Source organism: Carassius carassius, chromosome 40, assembly GCF_963082965.1.
Source record: "Carassius carassius chromosome 40, fCarCar2.1, whole genome shotgun sequence".
NCBI classification, from domain to species: domain Eukaryota; kingdom Metazoa; phylum Chordata; class Actinopteri; order Cypriniformes; family Cyprinidae; genus Carassius; species Carassius carassius.
In genome coordinates, this window is record NC_081794.1 from 27,008,799 (window position 1) to 27,028,865 (window position 20,067).

The following is a 20,067-nucleotide window of genomic DNA, read 5'->3' on the forward strand; positions in this document are numbered from 1 at the left end:
TGCTATTTGATCGCAATCTTTCCTTACAAAGCCACGTTTCTAGCATTTGTAAAAGTGCATTTTTCCATCTCAAAAATATATCTAAATTACGGCCTATGCTCTCAATGTCAAATGCAGAAATGTTAATCCATGCATTTATGACCTCAAGGTTAGATTATTGTAATGCTTTATTGGGTGGTTGTTCTGCACGCTTAGTAAACAAAGTACAGCTAGTCCAAAATGCAGCAGCAAGAGTTCTTACTAGAACAAGGAATTATGACCATATTAGCCCGGTCCTGTCAACACTGCACTGGCTCCCTATCAAGCATCGTATAGATTTTAAAATATTGCTTATTACTTATAAAGCCCTGAATGGTTTAGCACCTCAGTATTTGAATGAGCTCCTTTTACATTATAATCCTCTACGTACGCTACGTTCTCAAAACTCAGGCAATTTGATAATACCTAGAATATCAAAATCAACTGCAGGCGGCAGATCCTTTTCATATTTGGCGCCTAAACTCTGGAATAACCTACCTAACATTGTTCGGGAGGCAGACACACTCTTGCAGTTTAAATCTAGATTAAAGACCCATCTCTTTAACGTGGCATACACATAACATACTAATATGCTTTTATTATCCAAATCCGTTAAAGGATTTTTAGGCTGCATTAATTAGGTAAACCGGAACCGGAAACACTTCCCATAACACCCTATGTACTTGCTACATCATTAGAAGAATGGCATCTACGCTAATATTTGTCTATTTCTCTCTTGTTCCGAGGTCACCGTGGCCACCAGATCCAGTCTGTGTCCAGATAAGAGGGTCACTGCAGTCACCCGGATCCAGTACGTATCCAGACCAGATGCTGGATCAGCACCTAGAAAGGACCTCTACATCCCTGAAAGACAACGGAGACCAGGACAACTAGAGCCCCAGATACAGATCCCCTGTAAAGACCTTGTCTCAGAGGAGCAGCAGGACAAGACCACAGGAAACAGATGATTCTTCTGCACAATCTGACTTTGCTGCAGCCTGGAATTGAACTACTGGTTTCGTCTGGTCAGTGGAGAACTGGCCCCCCAACTGAGCCTGGTTTCTCCCAAGGTTTTTTTCTCCATTCTGTCACCGATGGAGTTTCGGTTCCTTGCCGCTGTCGCCTCTGGCTTGGTTAGTTGGGGACACTTCATCTACAGCGATATCGTTGACTTGATTGCAAATAAATGCACAGACACTATTTAACTGAACAGAGATGACATAACTGAATCCAATGATGAACTGCCTTTAACTATCATTTTTGCATTATTGACACTGTTTTCCTAATGAATGTTGTTCAGTTGCTTTGACGCAATGTATTTTGTTTAAAGCGCTATATAAATAAAGGTGACTTTGACTTTGACTTTAATGTAGGCTGATATTACAGCTGTGCCTTTTTAACTTCCTTAACTTCACCTCGACGCTACTTGACAGTCCACAACTGAAAAGCTCTTGTTTTATCTGAAACAAAGATGGATAGACTGATCAAAATTTGTGCTGTTGATCAATAAAAAAATTTTTTTTCAGAAATTAATCATGATTAATTCCAACCTAACATTAAAGTTTTTCAATATATTTTTATATTTCAATATTTATACATTCAATCTTCAAATGAATGTACAAACAACAAAGGCAGTATATTTTTCAGATTTGTTTAATGGCATCTTTTTTATGACTGAAGATCAGTTTCAGTGATACCAATACAGATTTTCCCCTCTAATATTAATAAATATAAGTTGTTGTTGTAGGTGTTGTTGATGGTGAAGATGTTGCTGTTGTGGGTGTTGTTGATGGTGCAGATGATGTTGTTGTTGCAGGTGTTGCTGTCAGTGAAGATGTTGTTGTTGCAGGTGTTGTTGATGGTGGAGATGATGGTGTTGCAGGTGTTTCTGTCAGTGAAGATGTTGTTGCGGGTGTTGTTGATGGTGCAGATGATGTTGTTGTTGCAGGTGTTGCTGTCAGTGAAGATGTTGTTGTTGCAGGTGTTGTTGATGGTGGAGATGATGGTGTTGCAGGTGTTTCTGTCAGTGAAGATGTTGTTGCGGGTGTTGTTGATGGTGCAGATGATGTTGTTGTTGCAGGTGTTGCTGTCAGTGAAGATGTTGTTGTTGCAGGTGTTGTTGATGGTGGAGATGATGGTGTTGCAGGTGTTTCTGTCAGTGAAGATGTTGTTGCGGGTGTTGTTGATGGTGCAGATGATGTTGTTGTTGCAGGTGTTGCTGTCAGTGAAGATGTTGTTGTTGCAGGTGTTGTTGATGGTGGAGATGATGGTGTTGCAGGTGTTTCTGTCAGTGAAGATGTTGTTGCGGGTGTTGTTGATGGTGCAGATGATGTTGTTGTTGCAGGTGTTGCTGTCAGTGAAGATGTTGTTGTTGCAGGTGTTGTTGATGGTGGAGATGATGGTGTTGCAGGTGTTTCTGTCAGTGAAGATGTTGTTGCGGGTGTTGTTGATGGTGCAGATGATGTTGTTGTTGCAGGTGTTGCTGTCAGTGAAGATGTTGTTGTTGCAGGTGTTGTTGATGGTGGAGATGATGGTGTTGCAGGTGTTTCTGTCAGTGAAGATGTTGTTGCGGGTGTTGTTGATGGTGCAGATGATGTTGTTGTTGCAGGTGTTGCTGTCAGTGAAGATGTTGTTGTTGCAGGTGTTGTTGATGGTGGAGATGATGGTGTTGCAGGTGTTTCTGTCAGTGAAGATGTTGTTGTGGGTGTTGTTGATGGTGCAGATGATGTTGTTGTTGCAGGTGTTGCTGTCAGTGAAGATGTTGTAGCAGGTGTTGTTGATGGTGCAGATGATGTTGTTGTTGCAGGTGTTGCTGTCTGTGATGAGTGGGGCGGGGCCGAGGGATGTGGGAACACGAGTGAGGCCGGTGGAGTGATTGGGAAATCCGCTACACCTGCGACCAACCACCGGTCTTGAGTCCCACAGAGGAGATGGAAGGATATAAAACTGGAGCGACGACAGTGAAGGACGAGAGAGGACCAGGCCTGGGCTTTTAGTTGTGTTTTGGTTTTTATTTTATGCGCATCAGTCGTCCGTGAGGGGCTGATGCGCTGTTTTGTGTTTATTTTTATTATTAAAGTTTCATTTGATTGTCCGCCGGTTCCCGCCTCCTTCTTCCGGATGAATATGAAAGGTTTTATCATTACACTGTCAGTGAAGATGTTGTTGTTGCAGGTGTTGTTGATAGTGCAGATGTTGTTTTTGTTGCAGGTGTTGTTGATGGTGCAGATGATGTTGTTGTTGCAGGTGTTGCTGTCAGTGTGGATGTTGTTGATGCAGGTGTTGTTGATGGTGCAGATGTTGTTGTTGCAGGTGTTGTTGATGGTGCAGATGATGTTGTTGTTGCAGGTGTTGCTGTCAGTGAAGATGTTGTTGTTGCAGATGTTGTTGTTGCAGGTGGCTGTCAGTGAAGATGTTGCTGTTGTGGGTGTTGTTGATGGTGCAGATGATGTTGTTGTTGCAGGTGTTGCTTTCAGTGAAGATGTTGTTGTTGAAGTTGTTGTTGATGGTGCAGATGATGTTGTTGCAGGTGTTGCTGTCAGTGAAGATGTTGTTGTTGCAGGTGTAGTTGATGGTGCAGATGATGATGTTTTTGTTGTTCCAGGTGTTGCTGTCAGTGAAGATCTTGTTGTTGCAAGTGTTGTTGATGGTGCAGAATTTGTTTTTGGTGTTGCAGGTGTTGCTGTCAGTAAAGACGTTGTTGTTGCAGGTGTTGTTGATGGTGCAGAATTAGTTTTTGGTGTTGCAGGTGTTGTTGATGGTGCAGATGTTGTTGTTGTTGTTGCAGGTGTTGTTAATGGTGCAGATGTTGTTGTTGTTGCAGGTGTTGTTGATGGTGCAGATGTTGTTGTTGCAGGTGTTGTTGATGGTGCAGATGTTGTTGTTGTTGTTGCAGGTGTTGTTGATGGTGCAGATGTTGTTGTTGTTGCAGGTGTTGTTGATGGTGCAGATGTTGTTGTTGCAGGTGTTGTTGATGGTGCAGATGCTGTTGTTGTTGCAGGTGTTGTTGATGGTGCAGATGTTGTTGTTGCAGGTGTTGTTGATGGTGCAGATGTTGTTGTTGTTGCAGGTGTTGTTGATGGTGCAGATGTTGTTGTTGTTGCAGGTGTTGTTGATGGTGCAGATGTTGTTGTTGCAGGTGTTGTTGATGGTGCAGATGTTGTTGTTGTTGCAGGTGTTGTTGATGGTGCAGATGTTGTTGTTGTTGCAGGTGTTCTTGATGGTGCAGATGTTGTTGTTGTTGTTGCAGGTGTTGTTGATGGTGCAGATGTTGTTGTTGTTGCAGGTGTTGTTGATTGTTGTTGCAGGTGTTGTTGATGGTGCAGATGTTGTTGTTGTTGTTGTTGCAGGTGTTGTTGATGGTGCAGATGTTGTTGTTGTTGCAGGTGTTGTTGATGGTGCAGATATTGTTGTTGTTGTTGCAGGTGTTGTTGATGGTGCAGATGTTGTTGTTGTTGTTGTTGCAGGTGTCGTTGATGGTGCAGATGTTGTTGTTGTTGCAGGTGTTGTTGATGGTGCAGATGTTGTTGTTGTTGCAGGTGTTGTTGATGGTGCAGATGTTGTTGTTGTTGCAGATGTTGTTGTTGTTGCAGGTGTTGATGTTGTTGCAGGTGTTGATGTTGTTGCAGGTGTTGTTGATGGTGCAGATGTTGTTGTTGCAGGTGTTGTTGATGGTGCAGATGTTGTTGTTGTTGCAGGTGTTGTTGATGGTGCAGATATTGTTGTTGTTATTGCAGGTATTATTGTCAGTGAAGATGTCGCTGACTCTGTTTTCTCCCAACATATCTTTCAGCATTTTTTGTCACCTGATAGAGTTTGTTTTCGCGTCTGAGTTCTGTGGAACTGCTTATATATGAATTAGCTTCATTATTGACAAACTTTACAGTTTTAAACTGTATTAAACCACAAATTAAGATGCCCATATTAAAAATATTTTACAGACAGAAAGAAGCAAGAAGAATCATTGACAGAAAGAATATGACATTGAGACATTTGGCAGATACTTTTATTTAAAGGGTTGTACACTCCATTCAAAGTATACTGTACATTATACTAATACATTATACATTTTTGTATCCTTATAATATATTTTTCTAAATAAGGTGTTTACATCATCATTCATCAGGGATATTAGCTATCAGATGGTAAACAAACCGGTTTTACTTTTTCTGAAGGAAACTGTAATTATGGCTTTATCTTTTGCAGTTTTCTTAACTTCAGCCCACAGTTGTTTGGCAGACCGTATTTGACCAGCTCCTGTTTCATCTGAAACACAGATGGACAAACAGATCAAACGTTCCCCATGTTGTCTATTTGCACTGGATTTTGTATAACTTTCATAGTAAGCGTGACTTACCTTCTGTAAAAGCATTTGAATGTTGCCACTCTGTGTTAGGTCTGAAAATGAGGAAAGTCTCACTCGAAAACTAACAACATTGTCTGAACAGAAAAACACACAAACACATAAAATACTCATTTATATTTGTTGACCCTAATCATACAAAATATTATACGGGGTAATGTTAATTTCTTCAAAATATCATCTATAGATAATGCTTTTACTTTTCAAGAGGCTGTTTCTTGGTCCGCTGTCCACTCTGAAGGCCCATCGGCCGGGAACATCAACATTACTGGAGTTCCTGAGGTTTGAGATGAAGCTGCCGCTGTTTGATCCAGGAACCACAAAGTAGTGTGTGGAGTTTACTGTGTCATAACCAGCCTGAAAGTGTGCAAAAATTATTCATATAAACAGTATTTACATACACTTTTGTACAGTAGTAAATAGTAAAATTTTGTTTTTAATACAGAAAACTAGTTTATTTTACCTGCACTGAATGTTCTGTCACAGCAATGTCACCATAATTCATCAGAATAAATGAAGAATTGCTGCTTGAAATTAAAACTACTTGAAATGATGCTTCCTGAAAGAATGAAAAAAGATCATCACTAAACTTTGTGTTCATTGTTCATGTACAGTGTATTTTATAAAATTAGTTACATGATAGACAGTCAGTCAGTCATATTTATTAATAGAGCACATTTAAAAACAACAGCTGTTGGCCAAAGTGCAGTACAGAATTTAAGCATATAACAAAATACAAAAGTCAACATAAAACACTGCGACAGATATTACACTACAGTTTTGCCATTGTGTTTACTTATGACCATAAGCAACAGTAAATACATAAGTTTGAAGAAGAGACTTAAAATCAGCGTATGTTGGTGCAGTTCTAATATAGGGTGGCAACTTGTTCCATAACTGTGGAGCAGCCATTGAAAAGGCACAATCTCCTTTTGATTTCAAGCGTGTCCTTGGAACAGTCAAATGAAGACTACTAAGCTGGATATACGGTTACTGTGAAGTTTTTTTGGTAACATTGGTTACTGTGACACTTACAGTACTCTTAACACTACAGGAATTTTGACTGAAACTATGGTATTCTACTGTAACCTAGTATACAGTAATTTTCTGTACATAAACAGTACATTTCTGTTGATTTCACATGTGTTTTACAGTGTACTGTGTAGTCCAGAAGAATTTCAATCTTACTGTGCTGCTTAAGTTGAAGTAAGTGACCTTATTCCATGTTGCAACAAAGACCCAAGAAGCAGTGAAAGTCAGATTTGGGAAATGTGTGTTTATGTCGTGTGTGGCCCGAGTGAGAACATTTCCACTGCTGTACTGCTGATAAGATACAAAGCCCCTCACACTGATGTTGAGGTTTGTCCAGAGACCAGCAATTATATCCTGGCTTTCATAACCAGGAAATGAATATGGAACATATTCCGCTGAAGCCTGGTTGAATGTAAGGTATCCATTATTATTTACCTGGAACATGAGAAATATTGATCGCTGATAAGTCACTGATCACAGATGAGTTTATAAAGCATTCACAACTCACATGTAAATTTAGAATGAAGAGTCAAATACAAATATGTACATAAATCTGCTGGTATGTGCGGCCAAAGAACAGAAATGGACTCGACAGCTGAATAACAGAGGAGTTTCCATCATCAGGATTGTTTGTGTCTCTTACTGCCCAGCCAAATGAGTAAAATATTCCTCGTCCTGCCAAGAGATTGAACAAAAGACGTCTTTTGTTTACATTTCACATTTATGTGGTGAATGTTTGTGGTAAAATCTAATTCAATACAATAATAACCTCTGGTGGTGGACACATGTGACAGTAAAATACTTATATGGTCTGGAGAAGCTTATGTGCATGAAATAAAACCACACATAATCACACACATAGAATAATAATTTGTGTTTTATGAATTACATATTTAAATATATTCATAAACTAGTCATACAAACACATTAAATGGGCTCACATAAAATGTATTAAAACACTGGTCTGGAAAACAAAACGTATCGATAGATAGATCACCTTTTTTGTCAACAATATTGCTTGTTGACACAAACAAAGTTAGCGTTTAATGAAGTTGGTGTCTTCTCATTTAATATAAAAAAAGTTTTTCGAAAAACATTGTTCATCAGAGTTTTTATTAACAATATTAACACTACTGTGCAAAACACGCAACATAATGACACAAATTCTCATGATACATCACATTGTAACTGCATCAGTCAGTACAGGGTATAGCAGACTACATTAACAGCCAAGGTTGGCTCTGAAAGGACAATAGGATTGTTGGTGCATAAAAAACATAATATTATTAATAAACAGATACAAAAAAACTAATTACATAAGTACAAATCATAATAAGTATCAAATCAAATAAGTACTCAATCCGAGCAGTTGAGTCCTTAGCCATCTTTAAGAATCGGCTTAAAACACATCACTTCCATCTTTATTTGAGCCTCTAACTTCAGCACTCGCTATTCTACACTATTCTATTCTATTCTATTCTATTCTATTCTTTAAAAGAATATAACTACCTTTCTAATCTTTTTTTATTCAATTTTCTTTTTATTTATTATGCAATTGTGTGTGTGTGTGTGTGTGTGTGTGTATATATATGTATATATATATATATATATATATATATATATATATATATATATATATATATAAACCTCTTACACTGAATTGCTCTATTCTTTTTCTATTCTATCTGTTTTTTTATTTTATTTATTATATTATTATAGTCCTTGCTACGTGTACAGTACTGTGCTAACCTAACTGAGACTTGTTGTAGCACTTATATATCATTGCTCTATTTGTTGTTTTTGATTGCAAAGGACATGCTACCGTTTACACAAAAGGCATGCTATTCTATTTACCTCCACAGTAAGCAAAAGAACCATTTGTAATACAACACACAAAGAAATACATGAGTAAATGCTAAACATTCTTACCTGCACAGTATGTAAAATAGCAGCCAATTGGCCTCACAAACTCGTAGACATAATAACCTCCTGGACAGGCTTTGACATTAATGGGATTGGAATGGGCTTGGCAGCAGATATTCCTCCAGGAAATGCAGACGCCTCGAGTGACCACTCCATCCTCAACTGTTGGATGTGCTCCATTAAGCCACATTGGGGCATCAGTGCCACAGCTATTCTCATCGACACATGTGTCTGGCATCTGAGCGCTCTGTCCATGAATGAAGAGACGGTACCAGCCGTTCCAGCTGACATAATAATCACACATATACTGGGGGGGATATCGATTGTCTGGGGATCTCCAGGGATCATCCAGTGCAGTGTAGTTATAGCAGGGATCTGTAAAAACATTAAATAAATCAATTTATAAAATAAATAAATAAGTGAAATTACAAACAATATATATCATGCACTTGTAATATAAGATCTACGTATCTAGGAGTGGATTTTTTTCTTCTCCAGAATCCCTTACATAATTTTAGGATATACACAGCAAATTGTAGAGAATATCTTCATTTCTTATAGGGGGAAAATAGCTGGGAGTATATACTAATGAAGGCTGGTTGAATGTGAAGTGTCTATTATTATTAACCTGAAACATGAAAAATATTGTTAAAATCACTGATCACAGATGAGTTTATAAAGCATTTACCGCTCACATTTAGACCTAGAATGAAAAAAAAAATCTGCTGGTATGTGTGGTGAAAAAACAAAACAAAATAAACAAACAAACGAAAAACAAAACAGAAATGGACTCAACAGCTGAATAACAGAAGAGATTTTATCATCAGCAGCAGGATTTTTTATTTTTTCTCCTGCTGCTGAGCTGAATGGGTAGAATATTGCTGGTGGTTACAAGAGAGAAAATACAAAATATCTGATATTTACATTTCACACTGATTTTTGTGTATTGCTGCTGATTTATCACGCTTCTACCATGGCTATATACATATATATATATATATATATATATATATGATTTTTATTTTATTTACCTTTCATTATTAATAATTTTAAGAAAATATGAGCAAAAAATATTTTTTTGTACATTATTTCAAAACGCTTTTTCAGTCCATTTCTATCAAATATCTACAGTGTGTCTCTGATACCATCTGGTGAGGGAAAATTATATTAAATTGCGTTTTATGGTTACTGCCACTAGAGGGGCCTGTAGGATCCTACGGAGAGCAAAACAAGTGAAAAATGAAAAATGAGATAATCTGAAGGCTTCATTTTGGTTGTATATAATTTATACTGCGACATAAAAAAAGAATGTAACTGAATTATATCCTGAACATATGTAAATGTGTATATTCTTACAAAAAAAAAAAAAAAAACAACCCAAGCAAAAACATCTTTCATGTTATAAGGTGTTTTTATGGGAGTGTGTGTGTGTGTGTGTGTGTGTGTGTGTGTGTGTGTGTGTGTGTGTGTGTGTGTGTGTGTGTGTTTTCTGCTTTAGGGAAATTCTGTAGTTCCATCCGTTCATTTGAGTATACATCGTTACTGGATTGTCCCAGATTTTTTATATAATAAAAATTTTTTTTTTTTTCTTTCTTCTGTAAATTCCATTTATTTCTATGGGCATCAAAAACGACCCGTGAGTTACCATTCATTTTCTTTTTCTTCAAATAAATTATAATATCACTTTTATTATGTCATTCTTATACTTGAGGGAAAGGAGTACATATGGATGTTATGTTATCTTGGATGTTGGATGTTATCTTTGTAAAGGTTACTTATTTAACTGACATGCATAAGTGCATTTAGGCTTAACAAGGACACTGTAAAATATATATTTATTTTAATTGGAAGGAGATGACATCTTAAGGATTTTAAAAGTAACAGTGTAATTTTGTGTAAAAACTATTATTCAAAGCTCTGGGTTTATGTAAAAACTGGAAGGAGTCTTTAATACACATTTAAGAAGTTGTAATTCTGTATGAGCAAGTGGAAGTATATATATATTATTAATTTAGCGAACAAGACTAGTGCCAGCCTGACTGTGACACGGTGTCGGTTCAGTTTCAGTACCCAGCACCATGCCAGTGCCAGCTAAGTGTTTTGGTTGGTGTGATTGTGGCCAAATTCTGGTTGTGTTGGCCCAGTTTCAGTCTCCAGACTAGGGCCAGTACCAGCTAAGTGTTTCAATTTTTGCCAGCAGTTTTGGGAGCCAGTGTTTTTGGGCCGATTCTGGGGCGTCATTCATTTCATGTCCATGCCAAGTCTGACAACCGCAGCCGGGCCAAGTTATTTCTTCCGGCCTGCCAGATCTGGGCCATTATCGGGCCAAACCATTTGGCTACCTGGGAATCGTGTCCATATTCAGTTCTCGAAGATCAATAGATATATAGGCTAATAATCATATTCAGTCTTTAGGAAGATATTTACTTTCCATCAATGAAGGGTCATACGCTGACAAAGTAAGCCTTCTTTCCTACCTGCCGAGCAGCCTCCACTTTCGGTCACAGTTGTTTACGCATTGCTTCGGGCGTTGTTAACTCCTCTCCAAATCACAGTTCTTTTGATCTCAAATAGGAGCCGGATTTTGTCACTTTCTATAGCATATCTTTTAAGGATCTGGACAGAAACTGGATGATGACGGTTCACCCAGCCTTCCCTTTAAGTTTTTTTTTTCAAGCTTGTGTACTACAGGTCCTTCTCAAAAAATTAGCATATTGTGATAAAGTTCATTATTTTCCATAATGTAATGATAAAAACTAAACTTTCATATATTTTAGATTCATCGCACACCAACTGAAATATTTCAGTTCTTTTATTGTTTTAAAACTGATGATTTTGGCATACAGCTTATGAAAACCCAAAATGCCTGTCTCAAAAAATTAGCATATTTCATCCGACCAATAAAAGAAAAGTGTTTTTAATACAAAGAAAGTCAACCTTCAAATAATTATGTTCAGTTATGCACTCAATACATGGTCGGGAATCCTTTTGCAGAAATGACTGCTTCAATGCGGCGTGGCATGGAGGCAATCAGCCTGTGGCACTGCTGAGGTGTTATGGAGGCCCAGGATGCTTCGATAACGGCCTTAAGCTCATCCAGAGTGTTGGGTCTTGTGTCTCTCAACTTTCTCTTCACAATATCCCACAGATTCTCTATGGGGTTCAGGTCAGGAGAGTTGGCAGGCCAATTGAGCACAGTAATACCATGGTCAGTAAACCATTTACCAGTGGTTTTGGCACTGTGAGCAGGTGCCAGGTCGTGCTGAAAAACGAAATCTTCATCTCCATAAAGCTTTTCAGCAGATGGAAGCATGAAGTGCTCCAAAATCTCCTGATAACTAGCTGCATTGACCCTGCCCTTGATAAAACACAGTGGACCAACACCAGCAGCTGACATGGCACCCCAGACCATCACTGACTGTGGGTACTTGACACTGGACTTCAGGCATTTTGGCATTTCCTTCTCCCCAGTCTTCCTCCAGACTCTGGCACCTTGATTTCCGAATGACATGCAAAATTTGCTTTCATCCGAAAAAAGTACTTTGGACCACTGAGCAACAGTCCGGTGCTGCTTCTCTGTAGCCCATTTCCTGCACACGCCTGTGCACGGTGGCTCTGGATGTTTCTACTCCAGACTCAGTCCACTGCTTCCGCAGGTCCCCCAAGGTCTGGAATTGGTCCTTCTCCACAATCTTCCTCAGGGTCCGGTCACCTCTTCTCATTGTGCAGCGTTTTTTCCACACTTTTTCCTTCCCACAGACTTCCCACTGAGGTGCCTTGATACAGCACTCTGGGAACAGTCTGTTCGTTCAGAAATTTCTTTCTGTGTCTTACCCTCTTGCTTGAGGGTGTCAATGATGGCCTTCTGGACAGCAGTCTGGTCAGCAGTCTTACCCATGATTGCTCGTTTAGAGAACCTTTTCATGATATGCAAATTTTTGAGATAGGAATTTTGGGTTTTCATGAGCTGTATGCCAAAATCATCAGTATTAAAACAATAAAAGACCTGAAATATTTCAGTTGGTGTGCAATGAATCTAAAATATATGAAAGTTAAATTTTTATCATTACATTATGGAAAATAATGAACACAATATGCAAATTTTTTGAGAAGGACCTGTACATCTATATCTTCATGTGTTTTGCTGGTAAGCTCTGGAAGAACTGCACAACATATGTCCATATCTGCCTGACTCTGACTGTACAATCTCAGATTCCATCTTCTTTTGTACTGTTCTTTCTCATTAAGCCTGACATTGAGTCTCTGACATTTTCTCACCCTGTGCGTCACTGATCTCATGAATCATCGCCATGTCCTCTTTTTCACATCTTTGACATTTTTTACTTTGTAATTCTGTAGTTTTCTTCAGTGCTCTCCGAATTTTCCCTAATCTATTGACTCTATAATTTATGCATCATCTTACAATGTTTTCTTGAATTTCAGAGACGACTCTCTTTTACTTTTCTATGGAGCAGGAGTGGGAGATCAGTGGGAGACCTACAGGTCATAAAGTCTCTAAAACTACAACGAGATGCCATCTAGCCTACATAACCACAAATTTGATAAAGATGCTCACTCCTTTATAGGTTTGTTAAATTCACACCAAAGCAGCATTTACAGGTTGTGAGAAAAACAGAACTGGTTCGGTTTAAAAAAATGTGTATTACCTGCTGTTGCTGTTGTGTGTACTCTGGCTACTAAAGAGAAAGAGCAATTATTAAATTCAGAAACACTCACATTTGTGTATTTTTATTGGCTTTGCCACATTAAGACTGATAATCAAACAGGAAACAAAACCTTACTGAATGACTGGACTGATATGAACACTAGCAGATGTTTGAAAACTGGACACAATCTCATGATGATGCTGGCGTCAGAGATAAAACCAGGAGTCCTTCTTTTGTTATCAGACAAGATTATTAAAGCATCATGCATTATCATAAACACAGTTTAAACCAATGTGTCTGGAATGTCTCTTGCAAAAGAAAACATTAGAACACAGTATTTGCTATATTGCAAATATGCATGTTAATGTGCATTTCAGTGTATAGAAACATATACCATTATAATTAGGGATACATGATATACCAGCACTGTTTTAAATTTACTGTTGAATTCAAGCTTAAATTACTCACCCCTTTAAAAATGAGTTTACAAACAATGAAGTCATGAACATTCTCAATATTGTTCCATTTATAATAATCAATAGTAAAATTCAGCACTACTAATGTTTTTGCCACTTACTCAAATTACACTATTTTTTTAAGGCAAATATGGCCACTTTGTTTATTCAAATATTACCATAAATGGATTAGTCCAATTTGTGAATTAATCATTCAACAGGATCCCCTTAGGGTAGGTCCCTAAATTCATCATTTTGAAATATACTGTTGTGTTTTTATAGAATTGGAAATAAAAGATACCCCATTATTATGTAATGCCTTTAGCCCATGGAGCATTACATTAAAGATAAAGATTGTATTTACCTCAGACAGCTGCTTCGACGATGCTCTTGATCCTGCTGTGGGATAGCAGGAAGTTTGCTGTGGTTTTTAATCTCTCCCTGCCTTATTTGTTCAAGAGCAGAACACCCCCTTGACCAAAAGAAAACATCTTTCATTGGAACAGTGCCAGTAACTTACAAAATAGAAACGTTTTTCCCTTCAGATATGATCTTACAGGTAGATTTTAGACTAGGTGACAGGTCAAGTGTCTGTCACAAACCCAGAATCATCTGTTCTCGCATTCCTTCAGTGGGCTCAGAAAGAACAGCAATGGCAGGGCAGTACGGTCACATGTTCATTAATCAAACAATATTAGTTCAGTATTTAATGCACATGGATTTATTGCCCTGGCTTCTGTAACTCTTCCTATTGCACCAATTTATATCAGATGCTAAGTGACTGCAACACATTTCGCCTAATTATAACATTATGTCTCTCTATGTGGAGATTCCCAAAAATGGAGTTCCCCTTCCAGTTTATTGACATACATCAGTATACAGTACACTTACTTCCAAAGAAACAACAATCTTTTTTCCCCCCGAAAAAGATACAAGTATGTAAATGGTAAATGGACTGCATTTATATAGCGCTTTCAACAGACCACATGGCCATCCAAAGCGCTTTACAATCTGCCTCACATTCACCCATTCACACACACATTCACACACCGACTGCGGTGTCTGCCATTCAAGGCGCCATCCAGCTCGTCGGGAGCAGGTGGGGTTAGGTGTCTTGCTCAAGGACACCTCGACACTTGGTCAGGTGGAGCCGGGGATCAAACCACCAACCTTCCGGTTTGTAGACAACCTACATGAACCACTGAGCCACTGCCGCCCCATGTCAACATAAAGTATGTCAACATAAGATACATTTCTTAACCTGACAGCAAAACATTAAAATAATAGGTCACTGTCATTATTTACACAACTCAACCACAGTACAAATCACAAATTGTGATGTCCTTTATTCCATGTGCATAAAAGAGACGACCTGAACAATTGCCTTTAAAAGTATTATAAAATAGAAGTAATTATGCATTACTCCAGTTTTCAGTGTCACATGATCATTTAAAAAGCATTGGTGTAGCAAATCAACAGAGTTTTGGTTAAGGAGAATGAGGGTATTCATTCACAGTGTTTTATTATTGTTTCACTGTGCGTACAATTTTGTCAATGCTGAGAATATAAAGTACTGTGTAAAAGTCTTAGGCCTACATTTCCAGACATTATTTTTTCCATTAATTGTAATAATCCAGTGATATTTTTGTCTGAGAGCAGCCAGTGCTCCACAGAGAGATCTGATCTGATCGTCATCAGTCTGTCTGGAATAACATGAAGAAACAGAACAAGCTGAGACCGACTCAATCCAGAAAAAAATTCAATCCAGTTGCTAAACAAACCAGTTTTACTTCTGTTCCAGAATGAGACTGAAATTATGGCTTTATCTTTTGCAGTTTTCTTAACTTCAGCTCAACGTTGTTTGGCAGACCGTATTTGACCAGCTCCTGTTTCATCTGAAACACAGATGGACAAACAGATCAAACTTTCCATCACTCATCTTTTAGTGTTGACTTTTGTATCAACATTCATAGTGAGCGTGACATACGTGCTGTAAAAGCCTTTCAGTGTTTCCACTCTGTGTTAGGTCTGAAAATGAGGAAAGTCTCACTCGAAAACTAACGACATTGTCTGAACAGAAAAACACACAAACACATAAAATACTCATTTGGATTTGTTGACGCTAATCATACAAACATATTATATGGGGTTATATGAAATGTATCACTATACATAGAAAAGAGTTTTACTTTTCAAGAGGCTGTTTCTTGGTCCGCTGTCCACTCTGAAGACTCATCGGCCGGGAACATCAACATTACTGGAGCTCCTGAGGTTTGAGATGAAGCTGCCGCTGTTTGATCCAGGAACCACAAAGTAGTGTGTGGAGTTTATTGTGTCATAACCAGCCTGAAAGTGTGCAAATGATTATTCATATAAACAGTATTTAAACAAACAAAATATTTATGTACGGTGGTATATAGTAACATTTTGTTCCCAGTACAGAACACAAGTTTGTTTTACCTGCACCGGAAGTCCTGTTTCAGCAATCTCACCATAATTCATCAGAATAAATGAAGAATTACTGCTTGAAATTAAAACCACTTGAAACGATGTTTCCTGTGAGATTGGAAAAAAATAAGTACTTTCATTGTTTATGTATTTTGTGAAATTATTTACATTACGGAAAACTGTGGTCATAACTGACTGACTACAAAGTTAATTATTAATAATCTATTATTTGTGTTATTTTCTGTCACTTTCTTTGTGTGTTAATACATTCATGCCAATAAAGATTTCCAAAACTGAATTGAATCATGATTAAAGTAAAAACGGTTATATTTCAGAAGAATTTCAATCTTACTGTGATGGTTGAGTTGGAGTAAGCGTCTTTATTCCACGTTGCAACAAAGACCCAAGAAGCAGTGAAAGTCAGATTTGGGAAATGTGTGTTTATGTCGTGTGTGGCCCGAGTGAGAACATTTCCACTGCTGTACTGCTGATAAGATACAAAACCTCTCACACTGTTGTCGAGGTTTGTCCAGAGACCAGCAATTATATCCTGGCTTTTAAAACCAGGAAATGAATATGGAACATATTCCGCTGAAGCCTGGTTGAATGTGAGGTGTCCATTATTATTCACCTGAAACATGAGAAATATTGTCAAAATGACTGATCACAGATGAGTTTATAAAGCATTCACCACTCACATTTAGACCTACAATGAAGATGGAGTCAAATCCGTACATAAATCTGTTGTATGTGCGGCCAAAGAACAGAAATGGACTCGACAGCTGAATAACAGAGGAGCTTTCATCATCAACAACGGGATTTATTGTGTCTCCTACTGCCCAGCCGAATGGGTAGAATATTCCTCGTCCTGTCAAGAGAATGAACAAAAAATGATTTATTCTCACTTTTTTGTCAACAATATTGCATGTTAATATACAGAGAAACAGTTAGCATTTAATGACATTGGTATTGTCTCATCTAATATAAACAAGCTCATCGACAAATAGTTTTTATTAAGGAAATTAGCACTACTGTGCAAAACATTAAATGACCCCAGTTTTCATCAGCATATCATTAACAGTCAGTAGAAGATATAGCAGACTACAAACAACTGCTACGTTTGGCTCTGGAGTGAGAGTAGGATTGTTTTGCACAAAGAAACAAAACACAAATACAAAAGGCATATTAATGTATTTTCCTCCACAGTAAGCCAAAAACTTATAGATCATATATATTTATGAATATAGATCATATATTCACACAAATATTATAAAGTATTGCACAAACACATACATGGGTGAATGCAAAATATGCTTACCTGCACAGTATGCCAAATGGCAGGTAACTGGCACCACAAACTCATAGACATAATAACCTCCTGGACAGGCTTTGACTTTAATGGAATTGGATCGAGTATGGCAGCAGTTATTGAACCAGTGACCACAGACGCCTCGAGTGACCACTCCATCCGCAACATTTGGATGTCCTCCGTTCAGCCACAACGGGACATTAGTGCCACAACTATACTTATCAACACATGTGTCTGGCATCTGAGTGCTCTGACCATGAATGAAGAGACGGTACCAGCCGTTTCAGCTGACATCTGTGTCACACATTAATTCGTAGGAATATCGATTGTCTGTGGATCTCCAAGGATTGTCCAGCACAGTGTAGGTATAGCAGGGATCTGTAAAAACATAAACTAAATCAATTAGAAAAATAAATAATTTTAATTACTGTACATATTATACACTTGTAGCATGAGATCTACCAAGAAGTGGAGTTTTTATACACAGCCAATTTTACAGCATCTCTTCATCTCTTTTATTGTAGAGCCCTAACACAAAACTGACAATGTAGAGAGGCAATGCACTGCCACAGATATTTAACCCTAAACACACTTTGCCTCTTTCTGTCTTTTGATAATTCATTTAAATATCAATAACATAAATATAAATTGCTTCCATCAGCAGCAGTAGCATTTATTGTGTATCCTGCTGTTGAGCTGAATATTGCTGGTGGTGACTAGTAGAGAGCAAACAAAAAATACAAAATATTTGACATTCGCATATCACACTGATTTCCAGTCATGTTTATGTCCTGTGAGAAATCTGGATGTTATCTTTTGATGGATGCTGATGACCTCTGGTGGTGGACTTTAAGTGTAAATGCAGCACCCTTGACAAATCCGTTTATCATCTTTCAAATAAGTTATTCGCCTCCACATCCTGCTTTAAAACTGCTTAATGCATACATAGACGTTGACTTATCCCGCTTATACCATGATCTGTCTGAATACTCGATTCTGACTGGCTGCCAGGTGTGCATTAAAACCACTGATCTATAATAGAGAACATCATTATACATAGATCAGTGATTAAAACCCTTTAATGCACATGTAGTTCCAAATCAGTTTAATCACCTTTCTATATTAACTATATTTCTTTTACTGATGCACACATACCCACAGATATCACTCGTACACAAACACACACACACACACACACACACACACACACACATAGAGAAAGAGAGATCGCAGATTGCATTGTGCACACACACACAAACTTGTCAACGTATCCCTGCAACTTTTATTAATAAAATAGCCTAGATATTAATCACTACATTATATGACTCAAGGTGTAAAATCGCTGTTTACATCTGATTTGAAGTTGGCAGAACGCTATCAAAAGCTTAATCTGACTAAAATAACCTTCATTTTTACCCTTGCGGTCAAATATTGTGCTGCGAACATCATTAACATCTTTAAATTGTCAATGCTGGCAAATGCCCATGGTATAAGCAGGATGGCTAGCTGTGCATTAAATGATTTTAATGCACAACGTGGAGGCCAAGAAGCACTCGACGTGAAGCCTCCAAAAAGTGCATTTAAAATAATTTAAATGCACAGATAGCCAAACATTATCGCACTTATAACATACAAATAACACACAAATACATGGCAAATACGCTTACTTCCTGTACACATACACAATAGGAAAGACCTGTGAATAATATGTGATAAAAGGTAATTGAGCTGCACAAATCAGGAAATGGCTAGAAGAAAATAACTCAATTGTTAAAATGGTGATTTCTTCTATCAGACCAATAACATTTATCGAGGTGGTAACAATCATACAGTGAGGAGGATGTTTCTGAGAAGACAAATAGTCTACATGGATCAGTTGGAGACTGTAAGTCTCCGAAACTACAAATCAGATTCCATTTACATAAACACAACTTTGAGTGAGATGCTAACTCCTTTCTTCAGTTTGTTATATCAAAGTCACACCAAAGCAGCGTTTATAGGTTGTGAGGAACAACAGATCTGGTTCTAATTCAAAATTCTGTATTACCTGATGTTGCTATTATTTGTGTCCTGGCTGTTAAAAGACAGAGAGAGAGATGATTAGATGCAGCTAGCACACATTTGTTTATCTTTATTGCCTTTGCCACATTAAAAGTGATGATACATTTCTTGGGCAGTTTCCCTTTGAGAATGGGCTACGGATTTCTCTCTGGAAACTTTAGATCAGTTGTGGGCCCTGTGTCTCACCTGGCTATTTGACACATTGCTCAAAAGAGTTGCTACATGTATCATCACCTTAAGGTGAGACACTGCAGGCAAAAACACTGTTTTTTCAAGCACCTGTCAATTTTGAGATTTTGGGCTTTTTGGTTTTTCATAAAGTGCTTTTTCAAACTAGTGGAAGGAAAACATCCAAAAGACACTGTTAAGTGTTTCTTTTATAGCACTTTATCTGTTTGTGTCAATAGATTTCAATTACAATACATATTTTTAAAGGCTGTTTTCTCAAAATGAGTTTTTTCTTCAACACTGAGCCATAAATCTCCACTTCAGTAGCACTTACACACACCAAACTTGACATTTTTATTCCTGTCTATATTCTGAAGATTTTTACAGAGGGATTTGTTCATATATATTTTCCTTGATTATATACAACATTTTATTCCCCCCAAAATTGTGAAAATATATTGTTTTCTGGCTGTTCAAAGTATTTTATGAATTATGGAGTGACAAAAAAAGATAACCAGAATTCTCTCTGTAAAAACATTTGACTCTAATATGTCAAAAAAACATTAAACAAAAAATTTGAAACTGACAGATTTTTGTACTAGACATTTATGCAAATTAGCACAT

At 37.7% G+C, this 20,067-nt stretch overlaps 1 pseudogene; it reads right to left on the minus strand.

Annotated features, from left to right (window-relative positions):
- Positions 1 to 5,128: 5,128 nt before the first annotated feature.
- LOC132121894 (uncharacterized) lies at positions 5,129 to 17,589 on the minus strand (annotated as a pseudogene).
- Between the last annotated feature and the right edge of the window lie 2,478 nt (positions 17,590 to 20,067).